Source organism: Esox lucius, chromosome 11 (assembly GCF_011004845.1).
Source record: "Esox lucius isolate fEsoLuc1 chromosome 11, fEsoLuc1.pri, whole genome shotgun sequence".
In the NCBI taxonomy this organism is placed as follows: Eukaryota; Metazoa; Chordata; class Actinopteri; order Esociformes; family Esocidae; genus Esox; species Esox lucius.
The window spans coordinates 7,579,570-7,598,756 of NC_047579.1; the positions used below are offsets into that span (position 1 = coordinate 7,579,570).

Sequence of the window (19,187 nt, forward strand, 5' to 3'; positions counted from 1 at the left end):
ATGTTGCGCAAAAAGCCCAAATCGGGCTTTCAAAGAAAGAAAGAAAGAAAGGAATGAAAAAGAAAGGAGGCAGAAAGAGGGGAAGCAGCTGACGACTGCTTTCTTTCCAAAAGGTGAACTGAGTTTGCTTATGCACTTCATCCAATTAAAGTTAACGTAGTCAGCTCCAGACAGCTGCTGCTAATGTATGTATGCTAATGTTAAATCTTAAGCTTAGTTTGTCAACCAGGCTGCTTGTTGCTGTAAGTAAATTATGGGCCAGGCCAGGTTAGCTAACGTCAGGTTGCCAACATTAACCAGTTTCAGAAACAACCAGTGGTTCTGACACACGACCAGCAGTACTAGCAGCACTGGCCAGTCCTGGCTGCTGTTCTGGAGATGAGGCTGAGACTGAGAGCAGAAATGAGGAAAGACAAGGTGAGATCATTGCTCAAAGGGCGAGCTCCCCCCTTGCTTCCTAATTGTGCACATTGCAGCACAGTGCTGTGCTTAAAAGCTATAGTCAATGTTCAATAAATTCATGATGTTATCAAAGCCAATGAATAGGGTTGCAAAATTCTGGGAATTTTCAAATTTTGAAAATTTCCATGGGAGTTAACAGGAATATAAGGGAATTAATGGGAATTTACAAAACTGAAAGGTTATTCCTTTAACAGGGAACTTAAATATAGTTGAGGAAAATATATTGTAGCATAATCTTGGCTAAAACAAGCAGATTTAATGCAGCACACTTAAATATATCTACTATTAAATCACATGCACACTGCAGGGCTACTGAGGCCACGCCCCCTACATGCACTGTGCATTCCTCCATCACATGCAGTGATGATTTCTTCAACCCTGGAGTACTGACGACACACTTGAGCTTGCAAACTACATAAAGTGTAATGATGAGTAATATTTTACTCAACATTCATGTTTTTGTTATTCCGTGGAAGAATTAATGGTTCAGTACAAGAGTTAAAGTTTTAAAGTTCTACTCTAAAATAAATCTGATAAAAGATCATGTTGTTTACATTAGTCTTAAACATTTTTTTTTTATATTTATGTTTGGATATGATAGTTTGTTGAAATTATCACCAAATTCCAGTTAATTTCTACTAATAATAGTTATGTTATCTTTGTACTTGTTCGTAATGGTAGATTTCAAGCTCTGTTAAGCCCTATTGTGGACACTTGGTTGACAGCCTAAAGCTTAGTCCAAACTGTCAACATAATACGCAATGCTTGATCACATGTTTAATTCTTTTTAGCGCTTTGTCTTGCACTGAAATGGCTCTTGGAATACAAAGTGAGCTTGCTTTAACAAGTAGGTTGTTTTTTTGTACGTTAAGGGGCTAATACCTATTTTTTGTGCTTGTGGATGTAGAAAGTTCTGCACTTGATGCAGAAGACAAGGCAGGGTGCGAGTCTGATGATGTGAGAGAAGGTGAGCTCATAGAGGCAACTTTAAGTTATTACCAACAATCATGTGCTGTAGCAGTTTCAACTGAAATGAGCAGCAGTCTACTATTATCATACTACTATCATACTACGACATACTACTACTATTATAGTACTACTATTATAGTACTATTATCAAGTAGGATGAATTAATACATGTGAGACTACAATAAGGTTGAGGCTAACATAAATAATGTTCATGCTTGTAGATGTATTTGAGAGTAGTGAGGAGGCTGGGGAGAGAGAAAAGGAAGGGCAAAGTGAGGGAAATTAAGAGGCTGGGGAGAGAGAAAAGGAAGGGCAAAGTGAGGGAAATGAAGAGGAGTTGTCAGAGGACCCAGGACTGTGGCCAGAGAAGCTAACTGCTCAGCAGAGAGATACTCTAGTTTGCAGACTGGCTAGTCAAAGTGGAGACCAAAATGGCACCCAAAGACAAGGATGGCAAAGCATTCCCTAGCTATCTTCAATAGGTTAAGTCGGCCAATGGGCAGGAGAAGATTAGGAGGGACTGGCTGATTAACAGTGAAAGTGCAAATGCTCTATTCTGTATCCCATGCCTTCTGTTCTCACATGAGCAGACTAGGCCATCTAAAAGTGCACTGAACAGCAAGGATGGACTTAAGTTGGCAGACATCAAATGGCAAAAAATGTATAGAAAGTTCCCTGAACCTGAGACACACACTCCCCATAAGCAGTGCTATGTAAAATGGAAAAGCCTTCAGCACTCATTATTGGTAGCTACAGGAGTTGATGGGCACCTTCAAAAACAGTTCCAGACAGAAGCAGAGAAGCATACCAAGATCTTAGAGAGGCTTTTAGATGTAACTCTTTATTTAGCTTCAAGAAATCTTGCATTCAGAGGCAAAACCTCAAATTTGGATGATGTACATAATGGCAATTTTCTTGGAACTCTTGAGTTGTTGGCCCATTATGATCCCCTCTTACAGGAGCACTTAGAAAAAGTAAGGCAAAAAAAGAAAGGGTCACGTTTAACTCATTACCTAAGTCCAGACACCCAGAACGAGTTCATTGAGATCTGTGGCAAGAGAGTGCTCAACACTATCCTGAAAGAAAGAGAAGATGCAATATATTACTCTATCATATGTGACTCAAAACCAGACATATCTCATACAGAACAGAATGTGCTATTGATACGATATGTACATCAAGACAAAGAAGACAACTGTGTTTGGAAGAGAGTTGAGAGGTTTATTGAATTCAAAGATTTTCACAAAAAGACAGGCCAGGAAATTTCTGAAATGATTCTAGAAGTGTTGCAGTCCAATGGCATACCTTTACAAGACTGTAGAGGACAAGGCTATGATAATGGAGCCAACATGTCTGGAAAGGTGAAAGGAGTACAAGCTCAGATGTTAAAAGTCAATCCACTTGCTACATTCTCTCCCTGTGCTTCCTACACCCTCAACCTGGTTGGTGTCCATGCAGCTGAGTCATGTCCAGAGGTTGCAACATTTTTTGGCTCTGTAAACCGTCTCTATAATCTTTTCAGTGCTAGCCGAGAGCGATGGGCAATCCTGAAAGAAAAGACAGGGTTCTCTCTTCATCGTCTCTCTGACACTCGATGGAGTACCCGCATTGCTGCAGTACGAGTTGTGGCAGTGCACTTGCCCTCCATCCTCGAGGCACTGGAATGTGTCTTAGCCACCTGCAGTTTAGCAAGTGAAGCCAAGTCTGAGGCAAATGGTTTGATAAGTTACTTCAAGACCTTTGACGCTATCGTCCTGCTCACTGTGTGGGTAAAGATTTTGCAGTGCATTGAAAACCGAAATGTAATTCTTCAGGCAGGAGAAAATTCCTCTGGATGTTCAGGCTGCAAACATCAAGGCACTACAAGAGGAAATGCAGGCTCTTCGTGTTAGATGGGACTCACTGCTTGCAGAGGCCTCCCTAGTAGCGCAAACAATGGATGTCCCTGATCATTTTTGGACTGAAGAGAGACGGAAGCGCAAAAGGAAACGCATGCCTGATGAGATGACACAAGAAGATGCAACTACTGAAGACAGGGCAGAAAATATTTTTTGTTGCAATGGATAGCATCATCAGTGCATTGAGTGCCAGATTTCAGACCACAGCAAAGACATGTGAAACATTTGCTCCTATTCTGAAGCTGACAGATATGACTGCAGAGCAGATAAAAGAAGCATGCCAGACACTGGCAAAAATGTATGACACGGATCTCTCAGAAAAATTTGAAAATGAAGTGCTACACTTCCGCACCATTTATGATGCTACATTTTCAAAAACTCTGTCCTCTCTTGAGCTCCTCAATGCCATCTGGAAGATGCAGCTGCAGAGCATTTTTGGAGAGCTTTGCATTGTTTTAAGGATTTTCTGCACACTTCCTGTCACAGTTGCAGGAGGTGAATGGGCTTTCAGCAAGTTAAAACTTGTAAAAAACTAACTGAGATCAACAATGGGCCAGGATAGACTAAACAGCTTTGCCATTCTGTCAATTGAAAGCCAATTGGCCAAACAGTTGGACTTTACATCTCATCACTGATTTCGCAAACAAAAAGACTCGTCAGTGGGGATTTACTGGGATGTAGATTACATCTCATTTGACTTTTATTTTTTTATAGTTGACTTTTTTTTTCACTATGGCAGGCTTAGCTTATTTGATTGGTTTCTGAGGGTACAGTTGTCTCGTGTTCTCCTGTTCAAAAATAAATGTTTTTAATTTAAAACTTGCATCAGTATCATGGATCAAAATGTTAGTACACAAACCCGATGTAGCCTAAGGTTTAAAGGTATTTGAGCACAAGTAGGCCAAATGCATCAATTCAGGTGGTTAATGAAAGAACCAGTCATTACTATAATCTGATTTGATTATAGATTTAAACACTATTTATACTTGTTTATATTCAAATAATAATTTTTAAAAAATCCTTCAAAATTGAATTTTCATTTTGCTAACCCGCATCGTACAATGGCATGTGTAGGGGGCCCTCTGACATTGAGAGTATACAGGGCCCAGAATTTGGTGCTACGCCCCTGTTGAAAGCAATATTCTTTCCAATACAGAACCAGCCAGACCTTTTATGGTGCAGTGGTATTTTAATACTTTATTTTACAGAATGAATTACTGAATAGTTACGGGGGTAGGAGGGTTGATTAACTGTCCAATTGAAAACTATGTGACCATGATATGAAGGCCAGATTGTAAATATAACCAGGACACAACATCCTATACGGTACTATAATGTAGCAGTGTTTCCAATACTATAGATGGGCAGTTGCTGAACTGTAGCCTCCAACACACCCACTGCAATCAGCAAAAGGTAGTCAACACCACAAAACCATCAAAGCTTGGCACACTTTCCCAAAACAATAATATACTTTATAAAAAACATGAATGATTTGTGTAGAAATACAAAATGTGTAATATAAACCTTGAGTTGATGTTCTTGGGGATACTGACTGTGACAGTGTGCAGAAAAATCAGGTCAGCAGAGATCAGCTTGCAAGTGGATCTTTGCCCCAGCAAGTCCATCTCCTTTCGCGAGCCTTACAGTTTGATGTGGCAGTTGCCAGTCTTTCTTCATTCACCTCAGAGAGCCCTGAATAAGTGAAAGGAAATAAAAAGTTTAATACAGCTGCAAACAGCAATTAGGGTTCCAAGCAAACAGACCGCAAACAAGGATTGGCCACGCAAGCCCGATAGTAGGCCCAACAAATTTTCCGAAACAGTGCCCCCACATGGCCAATCAGCCCCACATTCCAACCTACCACAGACACCACGTTTGCTGACAATCCGAAAAACTGTTGCTGAGAAACGCCCTCACTTCCTGTGAAATTCTCGGACACAGAAAGTTGTTGGCAGGTGACATACGCGCACCTCCACGACACCTCATTCCGACCAAGGATACCAAGTTTCATGACAATCAGACAAATGGTTGCTGTGAAAGTCACTCACTTCCTGTTAGGCGGCTTCGCCGCCATCTTTGATTGGCTGCAATGGGCAAACAACTTTGCAAATCAAAAATCCACCAAGTATCTTTTGTTAGGCTTCGCTTGTAGATCATCTCTGCAAAAACTTTGCGAAGGTTGGACAAAATGTGCAACCTGTGAACATTTTTAGATCTTTAACAGGAAGTTGAATATGGCAGAAATACAAGATATTGGAGCTCGAAGTTCCATGAGGCAAGAATTGTTTGGAAGAATTGTACAGATTTTTGTGTTTGGATTTGATAATGAGAAGTTGTGAAAATATATTTTGCAATGGTTACTCAGGTTGCAGTATCATGAGTTAGATATGTTTTTCTGTGATTTCTTTTCATATTTGATAGCTGAGATGATTAAATCATTAATAGCTGAGATTAGGAGCACACTCTTAAAGGTAGTGCTCTTAATCTCAATGTGTTTCCTGTATAAAAGACACCTGTCCACAGAAGCAATCATTCAATCAGATTTATCAGGGAGATTTCTTGAAATGTTGTATTCTTATTGATTAAAGTATTGAGTCCCCATGTTTAGATAAGAAAAGGAATGTGGGTTGTGTTGTGGTAAAGGAAGTATGAGGTGCTGAGGTAAACGTAAATCTTTAGCTGGATGGGGTAGATGCTGATCAATGGGTTTTAGGACAGGATAGAGGAAGATACACTATAGGGGGTAGGATGGATAAGGAACATTTGTTGTTTTTATGGTATGACCATGCAGATTCTTATCCCCACCCATTCCTCTATAAGTATCTAATGTATTTCCAAATGCTTTAGAGACTCCTCAGATGATTATTCTGTAAGCGTTTGACCAAAAAGCTGTCCAAAGAGAAATCCTGCAGCACCTGCAAGGTCCTCCTGCTCAAGAAAGCACATGTGCAGGCCCGTCTGAAGGTTGCCAGTGAACATCTGAATGATTCAGAGGAGAACTGTGTGAAAGTGTTGTGGTCCGATGAGACCAAAATCATGCTCTTTGGCATCAACTCAACTTGCCGTGTTTGGAGGAGGAGGAAAGAACACCATCCCCACCGTCAAACATGGAGGTGGAAACATTATGCTTTGGGGGTGTTTTTCTGCTAAGGGGACAGGACAACTTCACCGAATCAAAGGGACGATGGACGGGGCCATGTACCGTTAAATCTTGGATGAGAACCTACTTCCCTCAGCCAGGGTATTGAAAATGGGTCGTGGATGGATATTCCAGCATGGCAATGACTCAAATCACACGGCCAAGGCAACAAAGGAGTGGCTGAAGAAGACGCACACTAAGGTCCTGGAGTGGCCTAGCCAGTCTCCAGAATCCCATAAAAAAATCTGTGGGGGGAGCTGAAGGTTGGAGTTGCCAAACGTCAGCCTCGAAACCTAAATGACTTGGAGGAGTGGTACAAAATCCCTCCTGAGATGTGTGCAAACCTGGTGGCCAACTATAAAGAAATGTCTGACCTCTGTGATTGCCAAAAAGGGTTTGGCTACTAAGTACTAAGTCATGTTTTGCAGAGGTGTCGAATACTTATTTCACTCATTAAAATGCAAATAAATTTATAAAATTTTTGACATGCGTTTTTCTGGATATTTTTGTTGTTATTCTGTCTCTCACTGTTAAAATAAACCTACCATGAAAATGATCAGTGACATTTCAGTGACATTTCTTTGTCAGTGGGCAAAAGTACAAAATCAACAGGGGATCAAATAATGTTTTCCCTCACTATACATGCCAGGGGAACACTGACTTTAGAAGAGAAAGAAGGCAGAAAAATCACAACTTTGTTTGATTCGTACGTGTTTCCACTGGGATTTTCTCATTCTCCCATATCTGTGAAGACATTTTTAATCAGAAATGGATTCAAGATATATTACAGCACTAAACAATTACAGGATGAATTTTCTACAACCTGTGGTTATCATTGTATTTTCTGTCTTTGTCGAAGAGACAGGGGGCTTTCATATGAAGATGTTATTTCAAGTAATGATGTCACGGTAGATTGTTTTGTTAGAAAATATCTAATGTTTTTAAACGTACTCCCTTTAAAAACTAATACTCAGTGTGCATGTTTAAGACAAATATTTAAAGAAGACCATAAATGGTACGTTTTTTTGTCAAATGTATTTAAAAAAATAAAATAAATCTCATTACATTACAATTATCAATTGTGTATTTATTCAGAAAATTTTAACCATTCTGTTCAAATGAGTGTCTTTTAGAGGGAACCGATTAAAAATATTGTATCTGTTGACAAATTAGCCACACCTGCCAGAGGTAAATTGAGGTCAGCCATGATCTCTAGAAAATGGTCCATTATAGAGGTCTTCTGTCCTCGGATATCTTGTGTGAGTTCAATTTTTGATCAAGTCTATCATATTAAAGCTTTTTAAAATGTTACCATTACTAATGAATTCCCACTTGTCATTCCAGTTATCTCTTCCTTTTGAACCCTTTATTTAATTCATAATGTATATAAACATATTTTTGGGTACGTGCTGGATTATGGTCGAGCATGTCACTCATAAAAGCTCATCAATGGTGTATTCCTGTAAGCTCTCTGGAACAAGAGGTTCTGTAGCCTCCGTTTCTGATTGGGAGAGGGTCATGTGTCCAGTGTTATTTTCATCTTGTTTCAACAAAGACAAATACCTTTGTAAGAGTTGAGAGTATTTCTTTGTCTTGTCATAAGGGTTCATTCCTTTCATGTTCAACACATCCTTCATATCCGTATCCAGATCCCTTTCAGCCGTTTGTCTAACAGTTTCAGGACCTTGTTGCTTAAGTTTATCCAGCTGATGTTGAGGCACTGAATTCATTTTGTTAGACATTAGCTCCACTCCTGGGGGCGATTAGGCTTCTGAGGAAAGGGAGGACGACGCTTAGTAGGGGTAGGAGGAAACCGCCCGTCTGATGTATGGCACGCTTCTTATTTTAATACTGGTCCTTTTATGGTCAAATAGCTTGACGACTGCCTTTTGCCTCTTTAGTTTTTTTAATTGTTCCTGGCTGAGTGGGATGTGCCCTTTGAGAACGTTCAAGCAATCACACAGAGGGCCAAAATAAGATCTGAAGAACAATGGCCCAAGGCACACTTGTGTTCTTTAGGGCTGACTACGACTAGGGCTCTCAAGAAGGGCAAATGTCATTTTAAACATACAGACATGTTTACATTTTGCTTGGCTAGATTGAGTGGCGTAGTCAATTATTTAGCAGAACAGCTTAACTGAAAATAATGAATCTAGCTAAGCAAGTACACAACAGTATTTCAATAAAGGTGACATTTGGTGATTAAGCGCAAAAATATAATTTTCAAATTGATCTGTACTTTACTAAGGGGATTGCTGATGTTTGACTGGAGGAGGGCTGACAATTGACAACGGTAGGATTGACGATTGAGAAGGGGAGGACTGATGATTGACAAGGGGAGGGCTGACGATTGTGATGGCAATTTCTAAAATCAAAACGATTTGCGAAATTGGGTTAAGACAGAAGAAAACTCAAATGCACAATAAACAGTTTATTCTTGCAAGGAGAGAATACACAGGTTTCAAAGTAACAATGAATAATCTCTAAATTAGTACAGGAAAATCATCAGTATTTAAGGGAGGAAAAAGGGGTGTGGTAAGATGCTGCCCATCTGTCTCATGTCAATCAAACATATGCCCTTTGTTCTTATCACATGTCCTGGGCTTGACACAAGGGACATGTTGTCTTCCCCCATCTGGGTAACCTTCTCAACCCTTGAGGGGGACTTAAAGCATCTGGACAACCTACAGATAGGCAGATGATTAACCCTATAATCTACTGTTACCAATCAAGAATGCCCCCTAGGACAAATACCAGATCCCCTCTCCCACACTCCTCTATTTATCTAAACAATGGGATTCAGTCCTTTAATCAGTAAGAATGCATCAGGTTTCAGAAATTTCCCTGACACGATTGACAAAAAGAGAGTGCTGATGATTGACCAGGGGAGGACGGACAATTGACCAGGTGAGGATTGACGATTGACCAGGGGAGGGCTGACGATTGACCAAGGGAGGGCTGAAGCTTAAATGGGTGATGTTTGACAAGGGGAGAGTGGATTCTTGACCATGGGAGGGGTGAGGTTTGACCAGGGGAGGGCTGATGACTGAGGAGGAGGAAGAACAGAGTTTCTCGGGAGGTGTGCAAGATGCGGGGGTCCACATGAGTATGGAAAATGTGGGGAAGGGGATAAAGTGAAGTGTTGTAACTGCATTGGGGAACACAGTGCTGCATTTGGTGGGTGTAGGGTGCAGGTGCAGGCAGCAGAGGCTCAGCGGTATAGAGTCATGAACAAGGTCACTTATGCTGAAGCAGTCAGAGTGGGTGGGTGGGGTCAGGTGAGAGTGGGTGGGATGGGGTCAGGTGAGAGTGGGTGGGTGGGGTCAGGTGAGAGTTGGTGTGTGGGGTCAGGTGAGAGTGGGTGGGTGGGGTCAGGTGAGAGTGGGGTGGGATGGGGTCAGGTGAGAGTGGGGTGGGATGGGGTCAGGTGAGAGTGGGCGGGTGGGTGGGGTCAGGTGAGTGGGCGGGTGGGGTCAGGTGAGAGTGGGTGGGTGGGGTCAGGTGAGAGTGGGTGGGGTCAGGTGAGAGTGGGGAGAAGGAACACGGTGGGGGGGTTGGTGTCAGAAGTGATGGTAGAGAGGTGTCAGGTAGTGTTGTCAGAGACGTATAAGCATGAATGTCTTGTGGGTAAAAATACGTTGGTAGTGGACAGGATTGGCTTCTTGGCGTTCATCTGTAGTGTAATGAATGTTAGTGAGCAGGTTAAGAAAAAGTCTGTGTGAATAGATCTAGTGGTACGTGCTGCTAGGGAGTTTCTTTGTATTTCTGAAGTTACCGGGGCAATGATTCATGAGGTGTTGAAAGGGACAAGAAGTGAAGGGGGGGTGAGTGTGCAGGCTTAGGATGGTGTTGGTGGTGTGGGTATAGAAATTGTAGGACATTGAATATAGGGATAGTGAATTTCTATAATCCCTGTGAGCGAGTGGTGTTGGGGACGTTGGAAGAGGTTGATAGGAGATTCAATGAGGGAAAGGTGATGTGGTGTGGGGAATTTAATGCACATAACGAAGTGTGGGGGAGTGTGTGGACAGATGGTAATGTAAGAATGGTGGAGGACTTTATGGGGTGTCGTGGCCTGGTGGGCATAAATGATGGGAGGGGTACTAGGATTGATGTTGTGATGGGTTCCGAATCGTGTCTGGATCTGACGCTGGTGTCTGCTGTGCTGGCGGGGACGGTGAGAATGGGAGGTGCATCAGGAGCCTACAGTAGGTAGTGATCATCACCCAGTTGTTTGTAAATTAGGGTTTGGGGTATGTAGACAAAGTAGAGAGGTGATGCAAAGATGGTGTATAATGTGTGTCGGTTTGTGTTGCAGGTGTGTGTGTATGTTTTAGACAGATTGTGTGTCACTGAATGACAGTCTGCTCCTCTGTTTCTTCCACAGTATGGATCATGGTGGGGAGTGGAAGTTGAAATCAGGACTGAAGACATGTAAGTGATTTATTATACAAAACACTTATACAGCTTGTGTGTGTGTTCACATGTATGTTTGTGTGTGTTTCTCTGCGTTTTATCTGAGTGTCTTAATATCCAGAAAATAATAATAAAGAAATAAAACACGCATGTGTGTATAATATGAATGATGATGATGTGTAATATTGTCTTGGTCTCATCCATCAGATGTCTGTGATCTCACACTGGACCCAAACACAGTAAACAGACTCCTCTCTCTGTCTGAGGAGAACAGAAAGGTGACATGGAGGAGAGAGGAGCATCCGTATCCTGATCACCCAGAGAGATTTGAGAAGTGGCCACAGGTGTTGTGTAGAGAGGGTCTGTCTGGACGCTGTTACTGAGAGGTAGAGTGTGGTGGGGGAGGGGCTGATATAGGAGTGACATATAAAGGAATCAACAGGAGAGGTTTGGGTCTTGACTGTTGTCTTGGACACAATGACAAGTCCTGGAGTCTGAACTGTGATGGTTATCATAATGTAAGGCACAATAATAAGCCAACTTACATACCTGTCACCTCCTCAGATTCCCACAGAGTAGGAGTGTATCTGGACTGGCCAGCCGGCACTCTTACAGGGTCTCCTCTGACACACTGACCCACCTGTAGACATTCAACATCACATTCACTGAGCCCCTCTATCCAGAGTTTGGGGTTCATGAGGACTCCTTAGTGTCTCTGTGTCAGATGGTCCCTTTGTCAAACACAACATGATGTTTCACTATAATCATGGTTATGTTCAATAGGACATCGTAGTAAAAACACAGAATAAATTAGTCAAACACGATAAGAACACATCCTCACATACCCCATTGGTCAGCGATGTATTACTCCCTCAGTCTGAATTACAGTGTCCCAGATTTGACAGAATAAAAGTGTTTTAAAACAGCAATGATAATATAACTGTGTGTGTGTGTGTGTGTGTGTATAGGGTGCTGTAACTAGTTTTCTAAACACAGACCACCAAAGCCATTGGATTGATGTGACAGTTGACCGTCCAACAACAGAAACTTAGTGAACCTCCTCCTGTTAACTTGGCTACTAACCATGAAGAAAGAGAACCATGTAGCACACAAGGTGAACAGGAACTGATAGAAACATGGACAGAAAACACACACACATCTTCTCCTGTGTTTCAGGGTGTCTCTGTCCCCTCTGATCCAGTGTCTCCTCTCTACCTCCCTCTCCTGTCTCCTTTACTCTTCCTCTTCTTTTCTTTACTTTGTCACCTATTCTCTTCCACACACCTCCTCTTTTCCTCTCCTCTTGTCCTCTCCTCTTGTCCTCTCCTCTATCCTTGCTCCTCTCCTCTTTCCCTCCACTAATCAACTCCCATCTTACTCACCCTCTGCTCTCACCATCTCTATATTCTCCTCTCTCCTCTATTCTTCCCCTCCCCTGATCCTTTCTTTGTTTCAAATTCTACTCTTCTCCTGCCTCCCTCTCCTCCCCCCTCCACTCCTCCTCTCTCCCTGTCCTTGTCTCCCGTTCTGCTCTTCCCTACCTCTCCCTCTCTCCACTTCTCCTCTCCTCCTATGTTCCTCTTTCCCTTTCCTCCCCTTCTCCTTGTCTCTCCCTCTGCTCCTCTCTTCCTATTCTTTTCACTTCCTCTTGTCTTCTTTTCCTCTACCTTTCTTTCTCTACTCCCCCTTTCCTCACCCCTTCTACTCCTTTCCTCTTTTCCTCTACTTGTCTTCCCCTCTGCTCCTCTTTTCCTTTTCCTCTGTAAACAAGGTGTGCTCTGGATCTGGAGCAGGTTGACCAAGAGGTGATGGGGTGTCTGGGTGTTTTGGATCTGGACTCTTCTCTTAGAGGATGATGGTGTTCCCTGAATAAGTAAATGATCTAGTGGGACAGGTGAAGGGACTGTCTAGTAAATTATCTAGTGGGACAGCTGAAGGGACTGTCTAGTAAATTATCTAGTGGGACAGGTGAAGGGACTGTCTAGTAAATTATCTAGTTGGACAGGTGAAGGGACTGTCTAGTAAATTATCTATAGGGACAGGTGAAGGGACTGTCTAGTAAATTATCTAGTGGGACAGGTGAAGGGACTGTCTAGTAAATTATCTAGTCAATCAATCAAATGTATTTATAAAGCCCTTTTTACAATAGCAGTTGTCACAAATTGCTTTACCGAGACACCCGGCCTAAAACCCCAAGGAGCAAACATCCGTAGTGTTGAATTTCAGTGGCTAAGAAAAACTCCCTAAGAAGGTCCCAACAGGGCCCAACAGGCAGGACAGGCAATCCACCCACATTGCCAGGCATCAACCAAAGGGACACCCACCAACCGCAACCACCCTGAATGAGGGCCCGAATATTGCCAGCAGAGTACAGCCCAATTGCCCAAGTGCGCAACAGAGAGACAACAACAAGCCGGTGACACTTCCCCCGAAAGGCATTGGAGGGAGGGCATCCCAGTGGCGATGAGAGCCCACCTGGAAAGACCGCAAGGGTGGACAGTATCAAGCCTACTGGTCAACTTCACCCCCGGGCCAGGCTACACCTAATTATAAACCGTGCTGTAGAGATGAGTTTTTAGTAGACACTTGAAAGTTTGCACTGAGTTTGAATTTCTAACCTTTATTGGCAGATCATTCCACAGGAGTGGAGCTCTATGAGAAAAGGCCCTGCCGCCAGCTGTTTGTTTAGAAATTCTAGGTACAATTAAAAGGCCTGCATATTGTGATCTAAGGTTACGTGTAGGTATGTATGACTGGATCATTTCAGCAAGGTAAGTAGGAGCAAGTCCATGTATTGATTTATAGGTTAAGAGTAAAACCTTAAAATCAGCCCTAACCCTAACAGGCAGCCAGTGTAAGGATGCCAGGACAGGAGTAATGTGTTCAAATTTTTTGTTCTAGTTATGATTCTAGCAACCGTGTGCAGCACTAATTGAAGTTTATTTATTAATTTGTCAGGGTAACCAGAGAGAAGAGCATTGTAGTAAACTAGTCTAGAAGTAACGAAAGCATGGATTTATTTTTCTGCATTATTTTTTGATAGAAAGTTTCAAATTTTTGCAATGTTTCGAAGATGAAAATAAGCAACTCTTGAGACATATTTTATATGTTCTTCAAAGGAGAGGTCAGGGTCAAGGGTAACGCCAAGGTTTTTTACAGTTTTTTGGGATACGACCATGCAGCCGTCGAGGTTCACAGTGATATCTGCTAACAACGCTCTTTGTTTCTTGGGTCCTAAAACGAGCATTTTCTGTTTTCATTGAGTTTAAGAGCAAGAAATTCTCTGTCATCCACTTCCTAATATCTGAAACTCATTCTTCCAAAGTAGCTAATTTTGGGGCTTCTCCATGCTTCATTGAAATATATAACTGTGTGTCATCAGCATAACAGTGAAAATTGACATTGTGATTTCGGATTACATCGCCCAGAGGGAACATTTATAGTAAAGGGCCCAGAACCGAGCCTTGAGGAACACCAAAACATATCTTTGACTTGTCAGAGGATATGCAATCCACACTAACAAACTGATATCTTTCAGATAAATAAGATTTAAACCAGGCTAGAACATGTCCACATAGCCCAATATGGGTTTCCAGTTTTTCTAAGAGAAGGGAGTGATCAACAGTGTCAAAAGCAGCACTAAGATCAAGAAGCAACAGGACGGATGCGAAACCTTTGTCTGAGGCCATTAGAAGGTAATTTACTATGATGGGATCTGAAACCGGACTGGAGTATTTCATAAATTTTATTTGTCTTCAGGAAGGCATTCAGTTGTTGGGAAACACATTTTTCGAAGTTTTTTGAGAGGAACGGGAGGTTCGATATTGGCCTATAATTGTTAATATTCCGCTATTTTGAGTGAGTTTGGTACACATCCGGAAGGAAGGGAGCAATTTATTATGTTCAACATTGGCTGACCTAGCACAGGAAATAGCTCCTTAGGTAATTTTGTTGGAATTCTAGCTGAGAGTTTGTGGGTTTAGAACTCATTACAAATTTAGTGAATGTGTTGAGCGATACAGTATAAAAAAATTCTGAGATTTTGAGGACCATAGCTATTTAAGGAGGAGTCAGTTATTTGTTTTCTAATGGTGATGATCTTTTCATCAAAGTAGTTCATATATTCATTACAACTAAAGTGAAAACCCACTTCACTTGCTGAGCTTTGCTTTTTTGTTAATTTTGCAACTGTATCAAAGAGAAATTTGGGATTGTTTTTGTTCACCTCAATCAGGTTGGAGAAATAAGCTGATCGAGCAGACGTGAGTGATTTTCGGTATTGTAATGTACTGTCGATCCAGGCTAGTCTGATTACTTCCAACTTGATGGAACGCCACTTTGGCTCCAATTTTATGGAGGATTGCTTAAGTGCTCTAGTATTGTCTGTGTACCAGGGAGAAAGTTTCTTGTTGGGAATTTCTTTGGTTTTTAGTGGTGCAACTGTGTCTAATGTATTTTGCAGTGTTGAGTTAAGATCCTCGATTTGATCGTTTACAGATTTATTTACTCTGTCGTTAATGAGCGAATTTGTAAGAATATCAAGGAATTTATTTGTAGTGCGAGAATTTATAGTACGGCTTTTGAAACTCATTGTTTGCGGAGCAAGTGGATTTCTTGTTTTAACGGTAAATGTAATAAGACAGTGATCCGATAATCCAGGATTTTGGGGGGAAATTATTAGATCTACAATATCTATTTCTCATGACAGGACTAAATCTAAGGTGTGATTGTGGCAATGTGTTGGACCTGAGATATGTTGGATAAAACCCATTGAGTCAATTATAGCTTCAAAGGCTTTTTGAAGAGGATCATTGGACTTTTCCATATGAATATTGAAATCGAAAAAAATTAGAATACTATCTGCCATGACTACAAGGTTAGACAAAAATCCTGGAAACTCATTGAGGAACATTGTGTATGGCCCGGGGGGCCTATAAATTGTAGCTCTGTAAAATGATTTATCGGACTGGTTTACTTTCATTAGAAAAACTTCAAAAGAATGAAACTCAGTGATATGTTTGAGTCTAAATTTATATTTACTGTCATAAATATTAGCAACACCCCTCCTTTTCGGGATGCACGAGGGATATGATCACTAGTATAGCCAGGAGGAGAGGCCTCATTCAAGGCAATGAATTCATTAGGCTTTAGCCACGTTTCACATAAACCAATAACATCTAGTTTGTGATCAGAGATTAATTCATTTACTGCAACTGCCTTTGGAGCAAGGGATTTTTTTTTTCATTTGTGTCCGAGGTGGAGGAAGGCTTTATCTTAATATGGTTTAACTTTTCTCAGCCTGGAACGAGTCACAGTGGCAATAGGTAAAGCTGTACTAACTACTCTGGCTATGCTATCGACAGACTCCACTATGCTAGCAGGCTGACTAACAGCATGACCTGCACCCTATCTCATGGTGAGGCTATAGGAGTGAGACTCCTGTCAATGTTCCTAGATAAAAGAAGAGCACCACTCCAGCTAGGATGGAGTCCATTGCTCCTCAGCAGATCAGGCCTGGCCCTATTTCTGGGAGAGTCCCAAAAAGAAAGCCAGTTATTTACAAACTCTACCTCCTGCGACGGGCAGAACTCCGTTTTCAGCCAGCGATTGAGTTGCGCAAGTCTGCTGTAGAGCTCGTCACCACCCCTAGCTGGGAGGGGGCCAGAGACAATTACTCGATGCCGACACATCTTTCTAGCTAGTTTACACGCTGATGCTATGTTCTGCTTTGTAACCTCTGACTGTTTCATCCTAACGTCGTTGGTGCCAACGAGTATCTCTGTACTCTCTATATTTGCCAGTTTTAGACTTCGCTAGCACCAACCCCAGATTTGCGGCTACGTCGGTGGCTTTATCCCCCGGTAAACAGTGTATGATCGCCGGCTTATTCTTTAGTCTAATACTGTGGGTAATGGAATCGCTGATGACTAAAGTTTTCAGTTTTTCCGGGCCACCGGTAGAACATGCCTGCGGATCATTCCCCTCCGAAGACGGCTCGGGCCTTGACTCTGACTCCAGTGGGGAAAACCTGTTCAAAGTCTCAGTTGGATTTAGCAACGATTCAGGTTTAACTGTTCAACGGCATTTCTTCCCAGTGACCAAGAGAAAGTTCTTGCCCGGCTGCAGGAGCTGTGCCGGGGGGCTAACAAGACTATCATTTGTGAGCAAGGAGTTACATTTTATTTCTCAAAACTAAATTAAACTTCAAAATGATCAACAATTCAAATATTTTCATGAACAACCAAGTTCATTAAACATGTTGTAATGAACTTGTTAAGGGAAATGATGTCATGCCCTTTTATATTAATTGACTACTCCTGCTGATGATGTCTGTTTGGGACTCTGGGAGACAGGAGAGAGACAGGAGTCAAGCAGGAGTTGAGGGGGCGGACCGAATAGCTGAGAACTAACCAAGCAATTGTCTTGAATTACATTTGACAGATTTTCATACTTAATTTGGGGGGAGGTGGTTGCCGTTCATTGTCATGTGGGGCTGCCGGTGGTGAAGATGGATGGAGGAGGGAGAGACGCCTTCTGGCATGGAAGGGGGGCGGATAGGGCAGTGGGTGTTAGGAGGGCTCCAGACTGCTCCCTGGCTGTGTGTTGGTGCTCTTTAGAGCTGTTACAGAGTGTTCCTGGCTCGCAACATAGCCTGGGTGGCACCGTGTCAATGTTCCCCAGGGGCTTTGCCACAACATAGCCTGATGATCCATAAGTGACTCTGACTTGCTGGGAATCCATCTGTATCTGGTCTCAGTGTGGGACTCCCCTGATCTGATGCTCACGTTGTCCTATGAATGTTACAAATTAAGTTTACTGTGTTTTCCTAAACATTGTGGTGTGTTATAATCTCTGACTGCCGGATCATACCAATGACAAAAAGGTGCTGGCATTTATTACACTAACTGGTAATCCAGTAACCTGCTCGTTGAGTCTTAAGAAGTACAACTGCACTACTAGCAGTTTGAAACATTTGATGCAAAATGTGTTGCAGCCTTTTGCAGCAAACATATAAGTCCTTTCCTTCCAGTTCTCGGCGAAAATAACCGATCTCAGAACATCACCTAGGTCATGTTGAATAAATAGAAGATTGACTAGAGTAACCAAAGTATATGTGTGTAGCTGATCATATAATGGAAGTAATGACAAGATGTGTAGGATAATGATTAATGCTTAGACCCAGGGCCTACACCACCACCCAATCACACACACACACAGTTACATTTGGCAGGTAGGCCTCTTGCAACTATGGTTCACAGGCTACCAGGGGCTCCTGGACCCCAGCTCTTGAGGGATCCACATCCCCAATAAACTCCAGGGTAAATACATACGAACAAACTACAACGTGTGAAGGAGAGAAAGGAGGATGATTAGAGGGTTTAGAACCCAAAGACCTCTAGCTGCATTGACTCTGACAGAACCTGCCTACAGTGACAGATGAGGCACAACCAGGGAAAAGGAACTGGGTCTCTCTATTATGGAACATTGGATGCAGTTTGAGAGATTTGATCAAGTAAGATTTGACATGTACAAGGATGTCTTTCAAACATGCCACCCAACAGCTGATCAGGAGTGTCCACTTTCTGTTACTGAACTATCCTTCAACTTATTCTCCCAGCCTCCCTCCCACACCATGGTCACCATTCCTGTTTCAAGTAAATCTTAAGAAAAATGTTTAATGGTGATGTTTAAACCAATGATAGCTGAAGGCCAAAGTCCCAATTTAAGTGGTTTATGGGTCACCATCATGTATAATAAACCTGCATTTGTTTAGCACCTTTCAAGATGCTCAGAGTTGAAATGTTGTGTGTGGGGCTGTATCCCTTGCCAACAAATGTTTAGCAGTGACTTTAAACAATATAGTGATGCATAGACCCACCCACATTTATCAGACACCTAGACCAGCTAAACAATATAGTGATGCATAGACCCACCCACATTTATCAGACACCTAGACCAGCTAAACAATATAGTGATGCATAGACCCACCCACATTTATCAGACACCTAGACCAGCTAAACAATATTGTGATTCATAGACCCACCCACATTTATCAGACATCTAGACCAGCTAAACAATACAGAGATGCATTGACCCATCCACATTCATCAGACATCTAGACCAGCTAAACAATATAGTGATGCATAGACCCACCCACATTTATCAGACATCTAGATCAGCTAAACAATATAGTGATGCATAGACCCACCCACATTTATCAGACATCTAGACCAGCTAAACAATATAGTGATGCATAGACCCACCCACATTTATCAGACATCTAGACCAGCTAAACAATATAG

The 19,187-nt window shown here is 42.1% G+C and overlaps 1 protein-coding gene across 2 annotated transcripts in view; it reads left to right on the forward strand.

Annotated features, from left to right (window-relative positions):
• Positions 1–19,187, forward strand: part of LOC109615482 (zinc finger protein 501-like) — a 1,152,720-nt gene that overhangs the window by 575,906 nt on the left and 557,627 nt on the right. The gene's annotated exons all lie outside the window — the stretch shown is intronic.